Source organism: Rhinolophus sinicus, chromosome 15 (assembly GCF_057876585.1).
Source record: "Rhinolophus sinicus isolate RSI-liver-muscle chromosome 15, RSI-T2T, whole genome shotgun sequence".
In the NCBI taxonomy this organism is placed as follows: Eukaryota; Metazoa; Chordata; class Mammalia; order Chiroptera; family Rhinolophidae; genus Rhinolophus; species Rhinolophus sinicus.
Genome location: NC_142515.1, coordinates 15,862,745 through 15,886,121, shown reverse-complemented (window position 1 = coordinate 15,886,121; position 23,377 = coordinate 15,862,745). Strand labels below are relative to the sequence as shown.

General features: G+C 42.4%; 1 long non-coding RNA gene across 1 annotated transcript in view; it reads left to right on the top strand.

Annotated features, from left to right (window-relative positions):
* LOC141572789 (uncharacterized) overlaps positions 1 to 21,289 on the top strand; it is a 57,509-nt gene extending 36,220 nt beyond the window's left edge. The window contains exons 5-6 of the long non-coding RNA XR_016018813.1: positions 19,169 to 19,410; positions 19,901 to 21,289. This is a non-coding gene — a long non-coding RNA (uncharacterized LOC141572789). The remainder of the gene's footprint in view (positions 1 to 19,168; positions 19,411 to 19,900) is intronic.
* The last annotated feature ends 2,088 nt before the right edge of the window (positions 21,290 to 23,377 follow it).

The following is a 23,377-nucleotide window of genomic DNA, read 5'->3' as shown; positions in this document are numbered from 1 at the left end:
GAGTCTCAAATCATTCTGCTTGTGATCTGTGGAGCTGGGATTTGAATTGAGCGAGTCTGACTCCGCAGCCAAGGATGCATTACTGACCCTGGTGCTGCAAATGGCTCCTTAGAAAAGGGCTGCACCGTTTTGAAAGGTCTTCGCACACCAATCCTGCGTTCCTGTCCTTAGGGACCAGAAGTAGAGTGGGCTCAGAAAGGCAGGGACTTTCCTCTCTCCCTTCTCCCCCTGGGCTGTGGCCCTCAAAACCCTCTCCGTCCCCCCTCTCCAGGCAGCATTGCTGCTTCAACACTGCACTCTTGGATGCTTGCCTTCAGTGGCAGGGGAGGTCAATATTGGATTGCGTTTTCATATTCCCTGGGGGTAAAATTTACAGATTCTCAGTTGTGCAGTGAAAAAATAGCCATTTGATCTCTCTCAACTCTGTATGAATCTTGTGAACTGGTCTCTAGAAACCACTCGCATGACAGGAAATAAATAAAAGAAAGAGTTAGAAGGCTGGAATAATTAATCAAGGCCCCCGATCCCTGTGCGTGCACACACACACACACACACACACACACACACACACACACACACAGCAGTCCTCCACTCTGCCAGAGGAACATTCAGGTTGCCTCTGTATTATGTGTCTTTGATTAATTTCTGAGGAAAAAGATCAGCTCTGCCAGAGCCTATGTTGTGTTTTCTCTAAATCAGGGCAAATAACATTACTTCTCCAAATGTTGCTATTAGAATGAGATTTATATTTACCTAGAGAGGCTGCTCCTGAGAGAGCGGCAGCGAGAAGTTTATGCTACAGACAGAATCATCTGCCCTGCTGAAATGTGATTTGCTGCGGAGGACTGTTTGGAGTTTGGATAAATGAGCAAGATAAACACGATGACTGCTGGTGGTTTTCAGTAACATGATTACCTCTGGGGAATAGATCTCTCTCCCTCTTTCTGTGTCTCTCATCCTCTCAGCTTGTGAATGAGCCCAAACTAATAATTTTCCAAAATGGAGGACTGAGCTGGTAAGGCCATGACATGTGCCCGTGTCCACAGCCAGCACGTTGCCCGTGTCCACAGTCACACACTCACTTGCACACACATGTGAATGTGTACACAGGTACACGCATACAGTGACACTTGGACCTCAGCTTGGGCCGCCTGGTGGGCAGAGGAACAAGACTTTTCCTGCCACGGTCCTCTTTCCTCCTCCTCCCAGTGGAGCATGTTGGGTCCTGGAGACACTACTAATATACCGGCAGGAAACAATTTGTCCCACAAGATAAAGCTGTAACATTCAGACAAAGTAAAAGCAAATCCGGCTATAAACCCCCTAGGTGCTCAGAGTTTTACTATTGTGGTTTCAGGCCATGGAATAAAAGTATTTTATGGATGTAGTTGGCTTTGCATTACTCCTGTGTGTTTTATAGTTCAGAGTTAGAACTGGAAAGAGGACCCAGGAGTCCTAGATCCAGGCTCAATCTTCTGTTTAACACTGTGGAGCTTTCACTCATGTGCTAGGCTGGTCTGGGTCTCCAAGGAGGAATCAGATACGGACCCTGCCTCAAGGTACCTCAAAGCGTGACCCCAAGTAGACTGCATATAAGCTTAGAAAGTAAGAGGTATTAAATGAGAGGCACAGAGGGAAATCGCTGCAAGGGAAGCATCACCTCTGGCTGGAGGAGGGAGGGGCACTGTGGACTAGCCCCCGAGTTGCATCGTGGACATGGTATAAGACTTGGACAGGAGACGATGGAGGTGGGAGGTCATTTCTGGCAGGGGCAACGCCATAATTAAGGGTTCAGAGAGAGGAAAGCGGGGATGTGTTTAGGGGATAATAAATAGGCTAGTCTAGGACATGAAACACATGTGGATGTGAAAGAGAGGAAAGTGGGTGGAAAATAAAATCTCTTTTCTGTGTTCCCTTTTCTCCCTGTCGTCGACCACTTCTGCTTAGGCCTGTGTGGTCCTGTCCCAGGTTGCTGATCTGAAACCCTTTTCCCACTCGCACCAAGTGAAGACTATAAGGATCTGTAAGGGCTCTGAGCTCAGGAAGGCACCAAAGTGGAGGGTCCTGGAGATGTCTGGGGGAGGAAAAATGTCCTTTATCTACCTACCTACCTACCTACCTACCTACCTACCTCCTGCCGCTACCCACATTATTTACTTTGCCTGAACGCTTCTTCCTTTCCATTACTTTTGCCTAATTCATAGCATCCTCTGAGACGCAAATCAAATGCAAGTTCCACAGGAAGTTCTTTCTTAATTTCTCCAGACAGAAGCAACTACTCCTTTTCTGGGACCTTGAAATCCTGTGTGCCTCTGGAATGTTAATGGGATTCTCCTGTAAACAGTGGAAAACCCCCTGTAATGCTCTGGGCCCCAACTCCCAATTCTATGTAGTCTCTGTGTGTCTATTTCTGTAAAAAGTCCTTATTATAGATCTTAAGTCAACTGCCAAACTGGGGCTTAATAAACATAACATGTATAAAACAGAGAAGATTAAAGGGTCTAATGCAGGAGCTCTGAACTTAGAATCAGCTCATGGAAAATGTGCCCAACAGGGTGAGAGCGTGACAACATTGTTATTCCAGCTCCTCTGATTCAGTCTAAAGGCCCGGGTCCTCCAGCAAGGCATTGAGAACAGGACGTACCACCACCCAGAAAACAAGAAGAAGTCCTTAAATGTCCTTATCAACAGACTAGAAGGCACAGCATCCATGGCTCCAGCCTGGGTTCCTCCAACTGGCTCAAAACCAAACTAATTACCTTCCCTCTCCCCAAACCTGGCTTCTTCTCATGTTTCCACTATTTCAGTCAGAATCAACACCATCCACACAGCTGTGCAATTCAGAAAACTAGAAGGCATCTTGGCCCCTTCTCCTCATGCTCCATTCCTAATCTACTGTCAAATCTTGTCATGTCCAACATGGATGGATCTTGAGAGAGTAATGCTGAGCGAAATAAGTCAGACAGAAAAAGCAGAGAACCATATGATTTCACTGATATGTGGTATATAAACCAAAAACAACAAAAGAACAAGACAAACAAATGAGAAACAGAAACTTATAGACACAGATAATAGTTTAGTGGTTGCCAGAGGGTAAGGGGGGTGGGGGGTGGGGGGTGGGAGATGAGGGTAAGGGAGATCGAATATATGGTGATAGAAGGAGAACTGACTCTGGGTGATGAACATACAATGGGATTTATAGATGATGTAATACAGAATTGTACACCTGAAATCTATATAATTTTACTAACAATTGTCACCCCAATAAATTTAATAAAAAAAAAAAAATCCAAGAGCTTAATAAATTGTAATTTTTAGTAAAGTTCTTTATGACATGGCCAAAAAAAAAAAAAAATCTTATCATGTCGTGTACATCATTCAAATCCATCCCCTGCTTTCCACCTTTTCCTCCGGTGCCCTAGCCAAACCATTATTATCCCCAACCAGGATAATCACACTTACTCCTACCTCTTTATCCCCACACTGTCTGGCCTCCCTCATGTCCACCCCGTCAGCTAGTCTGACATCAAATCTACAATGTATTCTTCAATCACTGCTCCAAGCCAGCCCAAGGTTTCCTGTTGTTCCCAGGCCGGGTCCAGTCATGCAGCCTGGGAGGTCATGGCAAGGAATTTGAAACCATTTTACCTCTTCGGTCTCATTCTTCCTGACTCTCCCTGACTCTCTGAACTTCAAATGGCATGGCCTTTCCTGATGGCATTTAAAGACTACCTTTCTCTCCACTTGACATGTGTGTCCTCCTGGTTTGAGTTTCAGCTTAGTTCTTAGTTTTTAGTTTAATTGTCATTTTCTCAGGAATGTCTTCCTTTATTGAACAAGAAGACCATGACCTTCTCTTATGGCCTCTGAAGTACCCTGTGCTTCTCGCTCAGCACGCTTATCACAGTTTATGATTAGATATTAAATACTGACAAAATATATCTTTTGTAGTAAATAGAAACCGCATCAGGAATTGAAGGTACCATGGCTTATTTCTCATTATTGCATTCCTGGGAGATAGCACTGGACAGTCTATGTTCCTGGCACCTAATAGTGTCTAATGCACATTTATTGTGGATGAACGAGTGGTTGATAAATTAATAAGCAAATGAACCACATAGCTATAAGTAAAGACCAAAGGTAGCTAGCTACTCCTTGGGAGAAAACTGTAAGGCTGATAGTTGCGCTGGTCTCTAGTGGTTTTTTTTTTTTTTTTTTTTTTTTAATTGCTCCTGGACAGCAGAATGTGACTTCTGCAAAGAACATGCATGTGTCAAGCCCTGGAAAAGAGACTGGCTCCAGTTTAGGGGCTGGGGTCATCCTTTGGACACAAACCCATCCCTGGATCTTGGGACCTGGGCTTTGTGTGGCCTGCCTCAGACTAACCTCTTATCTCAAAATGTCATCCCGTCTTTATATGAGTTAAGTCAGAGAGTTAGGGCCAGCATTCAGTATTATGAGCTTTCTATACTTTGCCTTAGAAATGGCCTCCTCACTTGTCTTCCTGGCTTCAGTTTCTCCAAAGGCCAACTACTCTGACACTACTGCCATTTGCATTCTCCTAAAGCAGAACCTTCAATCTGTCATTCTCTTGCACAAAACCCAACAGTGTCCGCTCTGTTTATAGGATGAAGCCCAAGTGATATGACTGAGAACAATTTAATCCTCGTTGCAAAGTATTCTTTCCCTCAAATGTAAAATGATCTTTAAGTCACTTCCCAGTCTCATCATGCTATAATTCTAACCCCTGCATGTGGCACTGAGGGCTTTTTCTGGCCTCATCCCAGTCTATCCCAACCCATTTGTAGCCAACCCTGGTTCCCAACACACCCACTGATCTGGGAGTTCTCTATTCTGGCCCTCGCACGTCCCATGTCGTCTCTCCCTGGCAGAATTGAAATAATCAGGCGTATAATAAATTATGCCTTTGAATAAGGCATAATTCCTCCTCACCTTTCCTTGTGTGTCCTTCTTTTAAGTAATATCAGACCTCTGTGTTAGTTAGGTAGACTATGCCATGCTGTATTAACAAATTTACCTAAAATTTCAGTGCCTGAACACACAGTAAAAATTTTGTTTTCCTCCATAATACATATTTAGTACAATTCAGCAGGAAGCTTTTCTCCTCAAAGAAACTTAGGAACTCAGGCTGACAAAGGCTTCATAACCTGGAATGTTTCTGAGAAAAAAGGGAATGTAGAAAGTTCATGTGCTCTTTTTGCTTTGGCCCAGAACAGATACGCATCACCTCCCTTCATAGCCTATTATCCAAAATGAATCACCTGGCTTTGCCTCAATGCACAAGAGCAAGGATATGGACAGCATCTAGATATTCCGTGAGCAGTAAACGCATCTGCCAAGGCAGTTAAAACATCAGTGTGCACTAAGTTCTCGGTACAGGTCTGCTCATAGTGGGGATGCAGTGCTAACTGATTTTTCTCTCTGTTCTGAACACAAACAATATTTTATGCCTGGAGATCTTATTAATTGACTGAAGGCCAGACTTTGGCCTTGCCTTGATATTAGCTCTGTATTATGTTTGTCTGGTTTCTCTTATCAGATGATAAATGCCTGGGACCCTTTCCAATATTAATAAATAACTTCCTCAAGCAGCAGGGGGAGAGGAAAGCACTCTGGATACCAGTGGAGCTTTGTCTCTGGTAAGTTGCTTGATGTTGGGCTAATTATTTACCCTCTGAAAACTAGCCTAGAATTTCAGAGCAAGCACACAGGACTTCCTTAGCTTAAATACCAGGTCTGTCACCCACTATATGTGCAGTTTTGGGAAACTTAACAAATCCAACCCATTTTTCACTTAAAGACAGGCCAGAGTGAATCATATTTCTCTCTGAAGGTCTTTATTTTCCTCTCAATAAATATCTTGTTAGCTGCCTGGCTGGGCAGGGCTTAACATTGACATGCTCATTTGGTCAACCCTGTTTCGGTTATTAACCCTGGTTTGGTGTTGGACAGTTGAAGTGCTGGCTCCTTCAGATCACAGCTAACAGACACACTTGATAGGATAGGTACATAGCAGGAGAAGGAGAGACTTAGCCCTGGTTAGAAAGCCCCTTGCTGTAGCTCCTAGTTGAGTCAAGACCCTTTACAGCTGCCCTCACGTAGGGCAGCAAGGCCTTATTAGCCCAGCAGGATTCCAGGCTTCCACATGCCCCTAAATCAAAGGGATCTTTTGTCAGAAGCCAGAGAAAGGAGGAAGACATCCCGCTTATCAGAGTACATACCCTGCTTGTCAGGACCATTCTACTGACCTTCTCCAACAAATCCTAAAAAGGAAATTGACAGAAACTACCTTGAGAACCAAAAGGGAGGTCTGGGCACCTCAGCAGGAGAGGAAGAGAGATAAAGAGAAGGCAGAGCGGGAGGCAATTCTACCCACAGAAATAAAAGCGTTCATACAATGTAAGGAGAGGCCTTTTCCTCTCTTGGGATCCTTCGCTCCACATCTTGGAGTGTATCTGCCTTTGCTAATAAACTTCTTACTCTCCTTTACCTGCACTCAATGCTGTCTCTCGACTGAATTCTTTCCCTTGAGAAGACGAAGAGCTGAGGAATATTATTACAACCGGGTAACACATTCAACAGCCCAGGGCTATTAATTTGGTGGGGAACCTTGTCTTCTCATTCATTGGACAACATTCACTACTTGTCCTACAAAGAACTGTGAGGGACAAAGAGAAGCATTAGAGGCGACCGGGATGACATAATGGGGAGGCATGTGGGTTAGAATGTGTTCCCTCCAGCCAGATACCCTAGGTATGAAGTGCTGCTTCATCAACTTAGGACATTTCTGGACCTATTTATGTTCATGTTGTTGAAATCAAAACTATGAAGTACTTGGCATGGTGCCTGGAAGTAAGTAAGTAGGCAGTGCATTCTAGCATCGATAATGATTATTCAGTGTTCACTGAGGACTCAAAAAGCACCTATTACAGGCCAGGGGCTGTTTTGAATGCTTGGGGTATAACAGGGAACAAAACAAAAAGTCATTGTCATCACAGAGATTACATGGTGAGGATGAAGATGAAGATGGAGGAGGAGGAGGAGGATGGTGGTGATGATGTTAATGATGACCCTGAAGATGGTTTAAAATGTACTGGGGGAAATAAAGTAAATCCCCATGTTGCCATCTCCTTATCCTCAACTACTTGCGGCTCAATAAATGTCCCCTGCTGCACAGTGAGAGCACAGAGAGTCCAGAGAACACTCTACTCATCTCTGGACCTCCACTGCCTGATTTTCTGAGTGTATTAATGACTCTCTTATAGTAACTTTTCAGCCTCTTGATAAGGTGTGGCCTGTCATGGGTGAGGATGGCTCATGGAGGCCCTATTAACGCAGAGGAAATACGCTGGGGTGTTGTAGAACACAGGTCTTTTATTTATTCCTCTATTCATTCAGAAATATTTCTCAGGCCCCTAGGAGGTGGTAGGAATTGTGCCAAACACAGTGGGGGGCCCAGAGATGAGTGATGAGTCACATATCACCAGAGCCCATGACACATATCAGTGGCTATTTCCTGAAGGTAATTGTGTGACGCCTCGTGCCACCATTTCCAGCCTTCATCCCGTTCCTTTACAATGAGGTCCCTCCCTTAGGGAGGAGAGGAGGGCTGCTACTGGTGGAAGTGTGTTTGGGCAGAGAACTACCTGTTGGAACACAGACCCAGGGAAACTGTTCTGTCCTCTGCCATCTGACTGGGAACAGTATTAGCAAAGCCAATGTCTCCAGAGAAGAAAATCAATTATGTGAATAACTGACCTGTAATTCAGTGAGAAATGTTCCATCCCTGAGTCAATACCTTCTACAGTCGATCTTTTGAGAGTTCATTGGGAATGACAAGAGATGTTGCAGCAATTCGAGGGCTCGCTGGTCACCCTTAGATTGTGTATTTGTATGACAATCAACTCCTGGTGTCGTCTTGTCAAGGCCCTGATATTAAAGACAGGATGAGGTCTCAGGATTGGAATGACCTCTTCAGTGATGAGCATTTGAGGGAGGAGGAGGAGGGGGAGAAAGAGAGATGCTGACACTTTACTTTTATAGTGCTACCTATTCTGTAGGCAGTTATAACCCAGGAGAGTGGACAGGAAGGGTATGTATCTCTTAGTTTTAGTTTCCTCAGTTGTAAAAAGGGGCAAGAAGCTTTTCCAAGGTCTCAAAACTAGCAATTGTCAGAGAGGAGTCTAAAATCCAGGTCTCCAGACTCCAAGTTTAGTGCCTTTCCCACCATTCCAGCCAGCTCACGGCTTGTGACATGGACTTGAGTAAAGAAACTTCTGCATGGTTTCCCTAGGACACTAGTTTCTCAACAATGTTAAAATTATCACACACACACACACACACACACACACACACACACCACAGAGAGGCATTTCTTCCAAATGAGTCAGGGACTGCTAGAAGGGGGAAAGTTAAATGGGCTTCTTTAATGCAAGATTTCTCAGTGGCTTTATACGCTCATATAAGTGACCCCTTGAGAATATTCTAGGCAGGGGGAAAGGAGACAGTGACTTTCTGGACCACAGAATTCTTTCTTCATGGACCATGTAAAGGACTAGTTTTCTAAAAATATGTTTGCAGAAACTTGGCTTTATCTTGCATCTTTCTTCTTCAGTTCCCTCTAAAAACGACAGAGAGACTGCTCTATGAACCAAGGAAGACTTTGGGGAAATGGTAGTCCAATGATCAGCAGCAAATTTGTTTCTGGCTTGGGCAACCGTCACATCTAGCCCTTTGTTTATGCAAAGTCTGTCCTTCTCAGGCCCGATACACCCATAGAAGAGAGCTGACGTGGAGGTCGGGAGGTCTGCCACCAGCCTGCAGTATGACCTTAGTCAAGTCAATTTCCCATTTTAGTCCTCAGATTCCTCTCCTGTAAAGGGAGCATGAGACTGACCAGGGCACTTTGTTAAGATACAGAATCTTGGGCCTCACTCCAGTGATTGCAATTCAGTAGATTTGGGGTGAGACCCTGGGATCTGTATTTGTAATTATCATGCTGGGTTACTGTGGTGTGAAAGCCTGTCTACAGCAGGGCTTGGGAGAGATTTATTCAGACTAATGAGGACCACAGAGAGGCCTCTGAATATATATGACAGAGATGAAGTCGTTAGCCACCTGATGCCAGGTGGATACACCCAGCCTACTTCCTGACTCTGAGAAAATGGCCACCCCCCAGCCTACATCTTCTTCTTAACTGTCTATTAGTCTCTTTTTATTCACCTCTTGATGGCAATTATTCACTAACAGCCCTCTTGGGAGAGAGGAGAATCCCTTTGTTTATCTATAATTCACTACCTCTTACATGGCATTAAAAAAGGCCATAAATTATATCACATTTTCAAGTGTGGATGCTGAAAACACCACCATGATAGTAAAATCCATTTACAATCTGCTGAAAAGCTGCTTTGAAATGATGGTTTACAGAAAAGAAGTTGGTCCTTTTAGAAAAATTTTTTCTGCGAAACTGAGAGTTATGTAATTCCAACCTCTGTTTGGAGGCAAGCTGCCAAAAGTTTTGGTTGCTGAAAAAAGAATCATTTTCCAATTTCACTTCAAACTGGATGTGGTTAATGAACTTTAAAATTGGAGAGATTTTCAAGTGAACATATATTACTTTGGTAATCAAACGTAAGTTATTAAAAAAAAGTTTAGAGACAGGAAATAGGACCAGGAATATGAGAGTATTGAAATCTTTTCCCCACAGGGCAAACTGGCAGAGAAGGTTCTGACTATGAAAAGCTCTTGGTGGAGGGCCCCACTTCTAAAACCAAGATGGTCTCCTTCACCAGTTTTCCCAATTGCAGAGGGAGAAGCAATAGAAATAAGCAAAGGATACACAGGTGTACCTCTTAGTTTCTTGTGCTTGCATTGCATACATGCTTTTTACCTTGCTTTTTCACATAGTATCATAACACAAGTGCTTAACCTACTTGCTACAAATCCTTGCAACAGAGTATATAATGGCTGCATGTTTCCTGTCACACAAATACACTATAATTCATCTAACTATGGCCCTCTTGTTGGACATTTTGGTTATTTCCATTTTTTCCTTTTGTAGAAAAATATACTGTGATGAACTCTTAGTGCATAATGAGTTTTCTGTATTTAAAATTATTTTCTTAGGAGAGATTCTAATACAGATTGAATTCTAGTACCACAGTAGTATAAGCTGTCCTCTACCTTCTAAAAATGTTAGGTAGATTTTTTGAAGACAAGCTGGTCTGAAGTCACATCCTGGCAGAGGTCTGACTTCAAAGTAAAGATTTATGAAAAGAAAAAAAAATCTAAGCAACTCTAGATTTGAAATCGGAGTACTACGAACTACTGACTGATAATATTTATGACTTAATAACAAAACTATAAATTGAGTTCTGTATGTTTAATTCTTTGAATGTTCTGCATATGTATCATCTTTTCACTCATTCATTGTAAAGTATCTGCGATGAAAGAGTCATCTGAATGTTTAGCCAGAAAGTCTAATTCACAGTAGCAACAGGGACACATTTCATTATATTCAACTTATACATTATACCTGAAACGACTCTGAAACAAGTTATTTCTCATGTGGCCATTACTAGCATTAGGAGAGTTGTTTAGTTATTATTTGACCATTGTTCAGACTGAAGAACCAAACACAGCTTGGAGGAGGGACTTGTCCAAATTTACAAGGCAAAGCAGAGGCCACATGAGTATCTGGGGGCTGTATTTCCTGATTCCCAGACCTGTGGTTAATGGGAATACTTCATCACTAATGTATCTCAGCCGTGGAGGTTGCCCCTGGAGGAGCAAGAGACCCCAACCCCACACCTACCTCCCTTCCCCAGCCCAGAGTACTGGTGCCAGGAAAAAGAGCCCTCATAAAATTTGGCTGTGAAAAACAATTATCTGGGTGGGACGGAAGGTTGCTGAGAACCCAGACGTCCTCTTAAATAGCTTGCACACAGACTCACTCACAGACACTCACCTTGGGCTCCAGCAGAGGCACAGTAACTCAGGGAACATTGGAGGCATACGGAGGGCAGACTGAAGTATGTGGCTTCACAGTGAGGGCTGGAGGACAGTCATCATTTTTCCTGTGTGGCGTCTTCGTCCCCTGCAGCTGGCAGGGCACCATCTTTCCTGTGTTGAACCCTCCCCCACCGGCCAGATCTGAATCTGATTGGTCTGGAGAGCTCTGCTGCTCCACTCTGCTGACTCATTGGGACCCTGCCCCACCCAACTTGCCCAACACCTGAGGCAATTTCTCTGAGAGCAGTCAGTTCCACCTGCATTGCATTCTGTTTTGAAAAACTATTAGTCTGTAGGACCCAGGCTGGCAACAGCTGGCCATGGTGAGCTCTGAGACTTTTGCTGAGTAGCTTTAGGCTCAGAACTGGCACCAAACCTGAGTCTACATTAACCTGTTGACCACAATTCTTCCCACTCTAGTGACTCCCTGAGACTCTGCCTCACCCAACTCGTGTGCTGCACAAGGTTTTATCAGCAGCTGAACCTTAAGGGAGTTGGCAGTTGGCAACAGCCATCGGGGTTTCCTGACTTTATGGAGCTACCCCAGGCCTGGTACTGGTGGCAGCCATGCTCAATTTGTAGCATAGCATCTCCCACAGACCTCCAGGGTTAGCACAGGCAGCAAATAATCACTGATCACTTTGTAGCTCCTACCAGGTAGTCCTCAGCTGGTCACAGGCAGTGGGAGACCTGGGCCTGAAATAGAGCTCCTTGCAAGAGGCCCCAGAACCAACATACTTGGAGGTTGGCTTCAGCCCACAGCAGAGCATCACCCAATTAGCCCTACACGTTGCACAGCCAAAGGGCAGCCTCAACACACATCAGAGCCCACTGGAGCGAATCCCTCTCAGTGGGGTAGGCCCACCACACAGCAGCCTGTAAGCTGTGGATGTGGCCAAACCCCACAGCCAGTCAGCCTGAGGGTCAATCCCACAAACTGATGTGCCAATAGCAATCAAAACTCAACTATAACAGGAGAGCACACACAACCCACAGAAGGGATACTCCTGGAGCACCCAGAGCAGATGACCAAGGAGACTGCCAGGACCCCACCAGGGCACCTACTGCATAAAACCACTCAGTCAAGACTGGGAGACATAACAGATTTACCTAATACTTAGAAACAAACAGAGAGGCATCCAAAATGAGGAAACAAAAAAATACCTCTCAAATGAAAAACAAAAAGGAGAAAATTCCAGAAAAAGAACTAAACAAAATAAAGGCAAGCAACCTACCAGAGACAGAATTCAAAACAGTGGTTATAAGGATGCTCAAGGAACTTAGTGAGAACTTCAGCAAAGGGATAGCAAGCATAAAAAATGACATAGACATGATAAAAAAAAGAACAAGTCAGAAGTTAAAAATACAGTAACTGAAATGAAGAATGCACTAGAAGGAATCACAAGCAGACTAGATGAAGCAGAGGATCGAATTAGCAATTTGGAAGACAAGGTAGCAGAAAACACCCAATCAGAACAGAAAAATGAAAAAAGAATCCAAAAAAAAAAAAAAAAAAAAAAGGAGGATAGTTTAAGAGACTTTTAGGACAACATGAAGAGTAATAACATTCACATCATAGAGGTACCAGAAGGAGAAGCAAGAAAGCAAGGGATTGAGGACCTATTTAAAGGAATAATGACTGAAGGAAATAGACATACAAATCCAGGAAGTGCACAGAGTCCCAAACAAGATGAACCAAAAGGCCCACACCAAGACACATTATAATTAGAATGGCAAAGGTTAAAGACAAAGAGAGACTGCTAAAACAGCAAGAAAAATTCAACTAGTAACTTATAAGGGAGCTTCCATAAGATTACCAGCTGATTTCTCAACAGAAACTTTGCAGTCCAGAAGGGACTGACAGAAAATATTCAATGTGATGAAAGGCAAGGACATACAACCACAATTACTCTACCCAGCAAGGTTATCATTTAGAATCAAAGGGCAGATCAAGAGCTTCCCAGACAAGGAAAAGCTACAGGAGTTCATCACTCCTAAACCAGTATTACAAGGAATGTTAGAGGAACTTCTTTAAGATGGAAAAAAAAAAAAAAAAAAAGATCAAAATTATGAATAATAAAATGGCAGTAACTACATATCTAACAACAATTACTCTGAATGTAAATGGATTAAATATTCCCATCAAAAGACATAGGAAGGCTGAATAGGTAAGAAAACAAAACCCTTACATATTCTACCTACAAGAGAACCACTTCAGATTGAAAGACACACACAGATGGAAAGTAAAATTATGGAAAAATATATTTCATGAAAATGGAAACAAAAAACCTAGGGTAACAATACTTACACCAGACAAAATAGACTTTAAAACAAAGACTATAACAAGAGACAAAGAAGGACCCAGAAATCCGGCCTCAGGGTATTTATCTGAAGAAACCCAAATGCTACGTCAAGAGGACATGTGCAACCATATGTTCATTGCAGCATTGTTTACAATGGGCAAGATAGGAAGAAAACCTGAGTGTCTGATGGTGGAAGACTGGGTTAAGAGTAGGTGGTACATAAATACACTGGAATACTGATTGCTCAGCCCATGGAAGGGAATGGGTTCTTGCCATCTGCAGTGGCATGGATGGACATGGAAGGTACTGTGAGCAGAGTGTCAGATAGAGAAGGACAGATGGAATGTGATTTCGCTTATATATGGAATCTAAAGAACAAAATTAACAAACAAAACAGAAACAAACTCATAGATACAAAGAACATACTGATGGTTGCCAGATGGGAGGAGGGTTGAGGGTAATGAGAAAAGGGGAGGGATCAAGAAGTACAAATTGGTAGTTACACAGTAGTTATGGAGATACAGGGTATAGCATAAGGAATATAGTTAATGATATTGTAATAACTATGTATTGATGTCAGATGGGTACTAGATTTGTTGGGGTGATAGATGGGGGGGTTAGGAGAAGCATGAAAAAGATCAAGGGATTAAGAAGTACAAACTGGTAGTTACAAAATAGTCTTTGGGATGTAAAGTAAAGCCTAGGGAATATAGTCAATAATATGGTAATAACTACTTATAGTGCCAGGTGGGTGCTAGACTGGTCAGGGGGATCACTTCTTAAATTACATAAATGTCTAATCACTATGCTGTATTCCTGAAATTAATATAAAATAATATTGAATGTCAATTGTAATTGAAATTTTTAAAAAGGGGGGAAAATGTGAAGCAAAATAAGAGGTCAAAATTTCCAGGTATAAAACAATAAGTCATGGGGATGTAAGTACAGCATAGGGAATATAGTCAATAATACTGTGACAGTGTGGTACAGTGTCAGATGGCTGCTGGACTTATCATGGTGATCATGTCTTTAAATATATAAATGTTGAATAACTATGGCGTACCCCTGAAACTAACATAATATTGTATGGTAGCTATATTTTAATAAAATTTTTAAAATAAAAAAATCATAAAAAAATAAAAGAAAAATAAAATAACACAAAAGGAAAAAACAAAAAAGAAAAGAAAAGAAGTTGCCTCTGTGATGTTCAAAGTAAATCCAAGTGGATGTGTGGTAGCTGGAGACATTAGCCAGGATCTCGGGGCAGGAGACGGAGATTTGAAGGTCAGCTCAAATGCAGTTTGTGTAGTTGAAGACCTAGAGTGGGTGGGATCATCCAGAGAGGACAGGAAGAAGGAAATAAGAAAGGAGAAAGGAACCACAGCGGGGAAATGCTGACCTTTATTAAAAAGAACCCAGCAAAGGGGCTTGAGAAGGAATGGGAGAAGAGGCAAGAAAGAGCAGTGATTCGGAAGGAAGGGGAGGAGAATCTTTGATGTCTATGCCTAAAAATTCCCTGCTAGAAAGAGGGTGGCTGTGTAAGTATCACCCAACCAGGCTTCTTTCGTCCAGCAAATGCTAAAGTGGGCAGGACACAAGGACCACACAGTAAGCCCAGCCTGCTCTGGGGAAGCCTAGACGTGCAGCTGTCCTAGCTGACAGGGAAGCAGACCAAGGTAGATGGGGTTGCCCTGGGGAAAGTGTCTCAGGGGAGCTGCTACAGAACTTGGCCTTTCTCATTTTCTAAAGCAGGTTGGAGCGGGGAGGAGGAGGAAGGAAAGAAAACACTCACAAGTGGTCACTGGCTCTCTGATTGGTGCTTCATTTCCTTGGTCTCATTTAATAATTTCACCAATTACAAGGGGTGGAGGTGGTGGTATCTGATTGAGGAACCCTTCCCTCTGTCCTCATGTTTCCAGGGTTCCATCACAGACCTTTCCAGTCTCACACTCCTACCACCAGAAGAAGCTGTTCCCTTTTCCCATTGGTGGGGTGCCAAGGCGCTTCACACCCACTGGCCCACTGTTCTTTTCCCAGTTGATTTGAAGCCATAGAGTCCCTGTTTCCTCTTCTTGTTTTGGAAGTGATCTCATCCTCTGATCCCCATTGTCTTCTTTGTTGATTCTGAACATGTGTTTTTTTTTTTCTAAAGTCTTCATGTTTGGGCCAAGAAAAAAGTTTTAAGACAGATAATTGTGACGTACTGGGAATATACTCAGACCAGTTCCAACAAATCTAGGTTCAAAACTGTCTTCCAGTCTTACTCGAGGCAAAGTGATTTAGCATGAAAAGTATGAGATTTGGAATTCAAAGAACCAAGTGCAAAACATGCCAACAGTGCCTTTGGGGAAAGTAGATGATTATGACTGTCTAGCTATTTTGTCTGAATTTGGTTCAGTTGTTGGAAAGGGTGAAAAATTAGGAATTACTGGATGTAGATCCATGCTTCATTCCCAAGTCCAGAAGTACCAGTTATTAAGCTGATGTAGACCCTCTAATTTGATTCGTGTCTATTTTAATTTCACTCAGATTCTTATTTGGAGGAGAAAAACATTATTTGCTCACCTGTTCAAATCCCAAGATAAACCCATTTTATATACGAGGAAGTTGCATTCACTCAGTTTGTAACTATTTAGAAAATAGTTAAAAGCAACTGAAAGCAGGCAGAGGAGGATAACAGGTATGAAGAGTCTGTCGCTGACCAAAGGCAGGAAACTGTTGGGTTTCCTTTTGAATATTCAGAAGTCAGAAGTATTCCCAACATCTCTTAGGTAGCACTGAGGCTCACAACCAAAGTGAGATGGGAACGCTGTGATTACTCCAAATAGACTAAGTATAGACATTTAAAAACATCCAAATTCACCCTGTGAGTTGTCTGTGAAATCTATGCACTTTGAGAGCTGTGAGACATGTTGAGTTGGAGACCGACAGGACTCATAGCTGGTAGTTGCTGATGGGAGAATGCCGCGCTGGGTCTGGCTGCTGCAGAGATCCAGTCAGTGGGTCTCCAAGGCCTTCTGGATACAGGTGCTACGTTTCTACTTAAACCAGGGTGAGGGCTATGGGGGTGAGGGTGAGGAGGAGGGAGGGCTGCTTGAGAGATACAAGCCAGGGCTATTCATTCCCATACATTTTTACACTTTCAGAAATCTTTAACAAACAAACAAAAGCCAACAACCTGCAGCCACTATATGTTACATTTGTAGACCTTGATAAGATAACTTGAGTACACAGAGGCCAAAGACTCATGAGTAACCCTGCACACACTGTGTATTACTTTGAGTATCAGTGTTACATCAAGAAGTATTGTCATTATTTTAAAATGATAAAACAATGAAATATAAAATAAGAAAAGTTTAAAATGTAAAAATAATAAATCTTGAAATAAGACAAATAAAACAAACCATCGGTGAAATCCCCCCATTCTTCTCATGTAGCTGGAACACAGGAGAGAGGTGCTGACCTGGAATTTTGTATGGGATTCTCAATATAAGTTTTAAATTTTATTTTTAATGACTGCATTTTTTTTTGCTGTTGTTCACTTCCAATTTGGAAATACTTGAAACACAGAATATTTGATGTGGAGGTAGAAGTAAGGATTTAGTTTGTGTTGAAATCTAAATTATACATTCCTTGGCATTGCTCTTTCAAATAAAACAAGTGAAGGGATTAAGAAATACAAATTGGTAGTAGTTACAAAACAGTCATGGGGATGTAAAGTACAGCATAGGGAATATAGTCAATAATGTTTCAACAACTGTATATAATGCCAGGTGGGTACTACACTGAACAAGGGGATCACTGTATAAAGTATATAAATGTCTAACCATATGCTGCACACCTGAAACTAACATAAAATAATATTGAATGTCAACTGTAACTGAAAAAAGATTTTTTAACAATGTATGGTGGAACATGTTTTTCAAACTAAGCTTTTGAAAGAACAGACACCTGGGTCGGGCCCAGTGGCTCAGGTGGTTGGAGTGCCGCGCTCCTAACGTGTAAGGCAGCTGATTGGATTCCCACATGGACCAGTGAGCTGTGCCCTCTACAGCTAAGATTGTGAACAACGGCTCTCCCTGGAGCTGGGATGCCGTGAGCAGCCGGAGGTTGGCATGTGCCGCTGTGGGGCTGTCCGTGTGCTGCATGTGCTACCAGGAGCGGCCTGTGGCCAGCGTGAGGGGCTGGCAGCCAGCGTGAGTGGCCGGCTGCCAGCATGGGCTGCTGTGTGCTGCCGTGGGCTGCCGTGTGCTGCAATGAGTGGCCGGTGGCCAGCATGAGTGGCCGGCAGCCCCCGAGAGCTGCCATGAGCTGCTGCAAGCTGCCAACCCATGACTGGCAACCCACTGCCTCAGCTGGTGGGGAGCACAAGGCTCATAACACCAACATGGGCCAGCGAGTTGGGTCCCACACAACTGGACTGAGAAACAATGGCTTGAACCGGAGTGCAGGGGGAGGCCGAAGAAAGGGGTGGGGAGAAATAAAGAAAGAACAGAGACCTGAAATGTAAATTATCTTGTGGAGAATAAATGATTTAACAATGTTGCAAGTTAATAAAACTGTTTCTTGATTATTAGGGGATCCCTCATTAGGATGATTTTTTAAAAAGGAAAAGGAAAAAGGAAACCTCAAACCATCTACAGAAGTAGGCAGACAGGTAAACTTTGGACTCTCCAAACCTATTTTAGTACCTTATTATTTAGCATCTTCAAAGTATGGCCTGAGGACCATTAGAAACGCTGAGTAGCAGGCCCCACCTCAGACCTTCTGAACCAGAACCTGTGTTTATCAAGATGCTTAGATGACTCCTATGAACATGATACTTTCTGTGGCTTTGGTACTTTGAGTTCTCAGGGCTGAAATTTGGGAGCAATCCTAAACTAGATGCCAGACAAGACCTTTGGAGTCACAGGAGGAGACATTACTGATGTTCGAATGATGGTTCAGTTCCCAAACACAAGACAGACATATTTCTGTGAGTGACCAACTGTCCTTTTGTGTAAGTGGCTGCCTCTGGTCCTGGGCTATGGGTGAATCAGAGCATGTGATTTATCGGACAAGGGACATATATTTAGAAAGAAATGATTGCCAAAGGAAAGGAGGGTATGAAGAAATAATATTACTCATATCTGGTTTTCATTATAAAATAATATAACTGCTTTGCATGCTTTCTAGTCTCCTTAGGGTATTCTATTGCCACTCTGAGGTTTTTTCCTTTCTTCTTTTTTTTCTTTTTACCAATTTAGAAGCTATTTAGTAGCAACATTGCTGCATGGGAACAAAAATATTTTCTCACAAAATGTTCCCATTCAATAAGTTGCCACATATTTTTGTTCCATATGGTGCTTCACAAACTAACAGTGTCTGTAGGCAATACAATTGACAGAGTAGCAGAGGGGTATATTTATATGCTGCAAGTAGCTATATGAACCCATGTCCAACAATTTTTTGCTTTAGACAAAAGATAATTGATGCTTAATTTAAAAAATGTAATGTTAAAGAGGAGTTCAAGCTGAATTTCTAAAAAGAACTGCAGAGAAAGTAAATTTATTCATTTCCTCTGTACCAAGAGTAATGGTAACCCCAGACCCATGCCCTCCGTATAATATTCCTCTGCTTTGTTTCCTCCACAGAACTTATTACCACTTATGGTAGCCAGCCTCCCAGACAGTCCTGAGAATCCCTACTTCTTGGTTTTCAGGCCATCCTATAGTCCCTTCCCACATTTTATCAGGGTTAGGAACAATAGAATATTGAAGCAATATTCTATTCCTAGATTCGGTAATAAAAGATACCATGGCTTCCGTCTTGATCACTCTCTCTCTCTCTCTTAGATCACTCACTCTGGGAGAAGCCAGCTGCCAACTTGTGAGCAGTTTTCTGGAGAGATCCACATGGTGAGGAGCAAAGCCTCATGATCACGTCACATGAGTGAACTCGGAAGCAGATCCCCCAAAGCCAGACAAATATTCAGATGAGACCACAACCCTCATGACAACCGGACTACAACCACATGAAAGACCCTGAGCCAGAACCACCCAACAACTCTGCTCCCGGGCTCTGACTGTCAAAAACTGTGAGATAATACATCTTTGTTTTTTTAAGGTGCTAAATGTGAGGTAATTTGTTACACAGTAACACATAACTAATCTGGTACATTATACGTTTACATATTTATTTACTTACTATCTTTCTTCCCAAGCAACCTCCATGAAGGCAGTAACTGGCTTTGTTCACTGCTGTATCTCTAGTCCCTAGAATACTACCTAGATTATAGTAGGTGCTGAGTATACATTTATTAAATAAATGATTCAAGCCTGCTGACACTCATTCTAATGATTCGAATGGGGATTTATAGTGTTGTCATGTATGTGGGAGGTCCTCATGATGGGAAGGACTAGCTTTATTGCTCTTCTGACTTAACTGGTTGGGAGTTTGGTAAGTGAGGAACCCCACAACTAATAGAAAGAACCCAATCATTGTTTCCAGAGAACAAAAGCATAACTTGAGAGGTAATATTTTTGTTCAACCACAACTCATAGGATAACAGATTTTTTTCTATTTAGGTTCTCACCAAAGCCAATGGCAGCAGACCACTGTTGGAAATGGCCATCAACACAAAGTGGTGATGGACGACCAGAGCTGGCTGCTTCCAGGAAAATATGGTCCCTGAAAATATGAGCCAAAACAAACTCCATGGACATTGTAGTTCAGTCCCTTGCTTTTAATTGCCTAGCGTTGGGTCCTTGTAGGGCCAATGAGGGCCATAGTTCTTCAAAGCTGAGAGAATCCATGGACCAAATCTAAGCCATAACTGGGGGAACCCAAAGGTCAAGAGTTCAAAGGCAAACATGGAGACTAAAGGGGCAGGCTGATGACCATGGGCAGGTTGAACTCACTGGGGACTGGGGAGAAAACAAAAACAAACCAGGAATGCTCGAGGGGAGTCTTAAGTCATAGCTTTTAATATTTCATGCCTGCCTGCCCAACAGAACCACTTGGAGGAACGGTGCTGGCTATTAATTCTTTTTTTTTTTTTTTTTTAATGCATTTTTCCAGGACCCATCAGCTCCAAGTCAAGTATCTATTTCAATCTAGTTGTGAAGGGCACAGCTCACAGTGGCCCATGCGGGGATCAAACCAGCAACCTTGTTGTTAAGAGCACCGGGCTCTAACGAACTGAACTAACCGGCCACCCCAATTCTTGTTTCTTACTTTACACCTACCCTCCTATGTACTGTTTTGAAATGCTACCATTGGGATTCTGCCAACAGCATTTCCCCTTTACCAGCTCTGCCAACAGGGGGCACTAGAGGAAACTGAAAGGATGGAATTTGGAGAAGGGCTTGTCCTCCACCCTGTTTGCTTTCTGTTCCTATCAGTGTCATCCTGGCCAGAGCAGTTGGTTCCAGTAGGAACAGCTGGTTTTAGTTTCCAGTTTTTCCACAATCCTAGAACCGTTTATATCTGAGATACAAGCTTTGGCAAGCCAGTTCCTCTGAAGTCTGGGTCTCATCCAGTTCCTTCCTCTGAGGTCAGGTACCGGCAACGTTTGGTAGCACACCCCTCAGAGGTCAGGGTCTCAGCTCTGCAGGGCCCCTTCTCTGTGCTCTAAATTTTAATAGCCCTGATTTCATTCCTTTGTTTTCCCCACACTTAGAGGTAGTAGCTGCTTCCTGCTTTCCTCAGTAACTGGTTAACTTGTTAAAAATTATTTTAATTAAGTTCTTCGTTTCTGTTTTCTGCAACCTGACAGGACCCTGTGTGAAGGTATATAAAAAAATATGCAGACATCTGGATTGTCCCACAAGCTAATGTTGTTGTTTTTTGTTGTTGTTGTTGTTGTTGTTTTTAATTAAATTTTATTGGGGTGACAATTGTTAGTAAAGTTACATAGATTTCAGGTGTACAATTCTGTAATACATCATCTATAAATCCCATTGTGTGTTCACCACCCAGAGTCAGTTCCCCTTCCATCACCATATATTTGATCCCTTTTACCCTCATCTACCACCCACCTCCCCCATTACCCTCTGGTAACCACTAAACTATTGTCTGTGTCTATGAGTTTTTGTTTCTCATTTGTTTGTCTTGTTCTTTTGTTGTTTTTGGTTTATATACCACATATCAGTGAAATCATATGGTTCTCTGCTTTTTCTGTCTGACTTATTTCGCTTAGCATTATAATCTCAAGATCCATCCACGTTGTCACAAATGCTCCTATTTCATCTTTTCTTACCGCCGAATAGTATTCCATTGTGTATATATACCACAACTTCTTTATCCATTCATCTATTGAAAAAGGATATTTTGGTTGTTTCTGCTAATGTTGGTTTAATTGGTCTATTGTGATTAGACACAAAGCCTTTCAAAAGTCTACAGGTGACTTTCATGTACAGTCAGGGTAGAGGACCACTATACTAGAGTATTCTTATTTCTCTCTATGGAATGGTCCAACAGACTTAAAAGATAGTGGGTGAGATGTACTCAAAGTAGGACTTTGACCTGTCCCCATTTTAAGCAATTCCTTCAGCTGCCTATACTCAAGTTTAGCAGATACCATTTTCTTTTAAATTTGATGGAGTCCACTCATCCATCGAAGAGTAAGGGTTCTTTGGGCCATTCACACTTCCAGCTCTTTTGTAGATGGAACCAATCATTTGGGCTGGCTCCACCCTTCTGTGTCCATATTCAGAAAGTCCTCTAACTTCTAGAAGACCTCTGGATATCCCATTCTAGGAGGGATCAACTAAGGCAGGAAATTACTAAATCGATATTTCCCTGTCACCAAAAGCAAAACAAGAGACAGCTCTTGGGTATTTGCAAGGGAAGATATTTCTATTCTTTAGAAAAAAACAACCTGCATTTGCATTCAGAGAACATCCATCTTACACAGGTTGTTTTTGTCCAAATTCAACTCCCTCGCTCCTGATTTTCATTAAATATTTCATGTGTGTGGGGAATATTGTCAACATTACTAATGGGGTTTCTGTTTAATTTCTTGATATAATTTATCATCAAATAAACTCCCGGAAAGGAGTTCTGACCAACTGGACGGAACCTCACAGAGAAGGATGGGTTGTTTCTGCAAAGGGAATGATTTCAATTTCAAATAAGCAGGAGCTTGGGAATGTAAGGACCTGGTGACTTGGCAGGAAACATTATGGAAAGCAGCTAGATGGATGTTTCCAGCACAAAGGCTTGCTATTGCAGGTTTCTGCATAATGTACCTCTTTGAATCAGATAGGGAGAGAGGCACTTCATGAAAATTACCACCTTCTCTCTGAATGGACTTTTCTCTGTTTAGCTGTCTTGCACTAGACCATGGAATTATGCTGATCTAAGATGGCATACAGCTCAACAGATAGCATGTGTAGATCCCCTCCTCACCTCTTCTCAAATAAACCACCTAACCGTTCAGAATAAAAGGGAATAAGCAGACTCACAGGAAATTGGTAAAATGACAAAAGATGTGCACACACACAGACTGTAAATCAAGCCACGCACACATTTATGTGCCCTGCTTCTGCTCCATCTCTCAGAGAGAAGCCTGGACCCAGCCCCTCTTCCACCTGTTATTTTTTTTAAGGAAATGAGATTTGAGACATGATAGACTATAAAAGAAATGTGTTTAAGCAAAGCTGCTTCCAACCTTTCAAGTGTTTCTAGTTTTTGCGATAGAGAAAAACATGGGGAAAATATTACCAAGTGAAGGGAAAAAAATCTTGAAATGGGTTGAGAACAGGATACATTTCTTTGATCTTAGAAATGCTTCCTTTGGTTTATTTATGGTTTGGAAGAAGTAGCCTTAGTGGGTGAGATGTAGATTTGCAGAGACAGGAAGAGTGGTTGGGACAAAGGATTATTTGAACTAATTTCTTTGGTGCCACTGATAGCAAATGAAGCAGGAAACCTTCCACGAAGTTCTCCTACTCAGAAACCTCCAGTGACTCTCCAGTACCTATAGGAAAAGTCCTTGAATTTGGATTCCACCACAGTTTTGTACCGATTTTCATTTTTCAGTTTTGTCACCTGGAACTGTG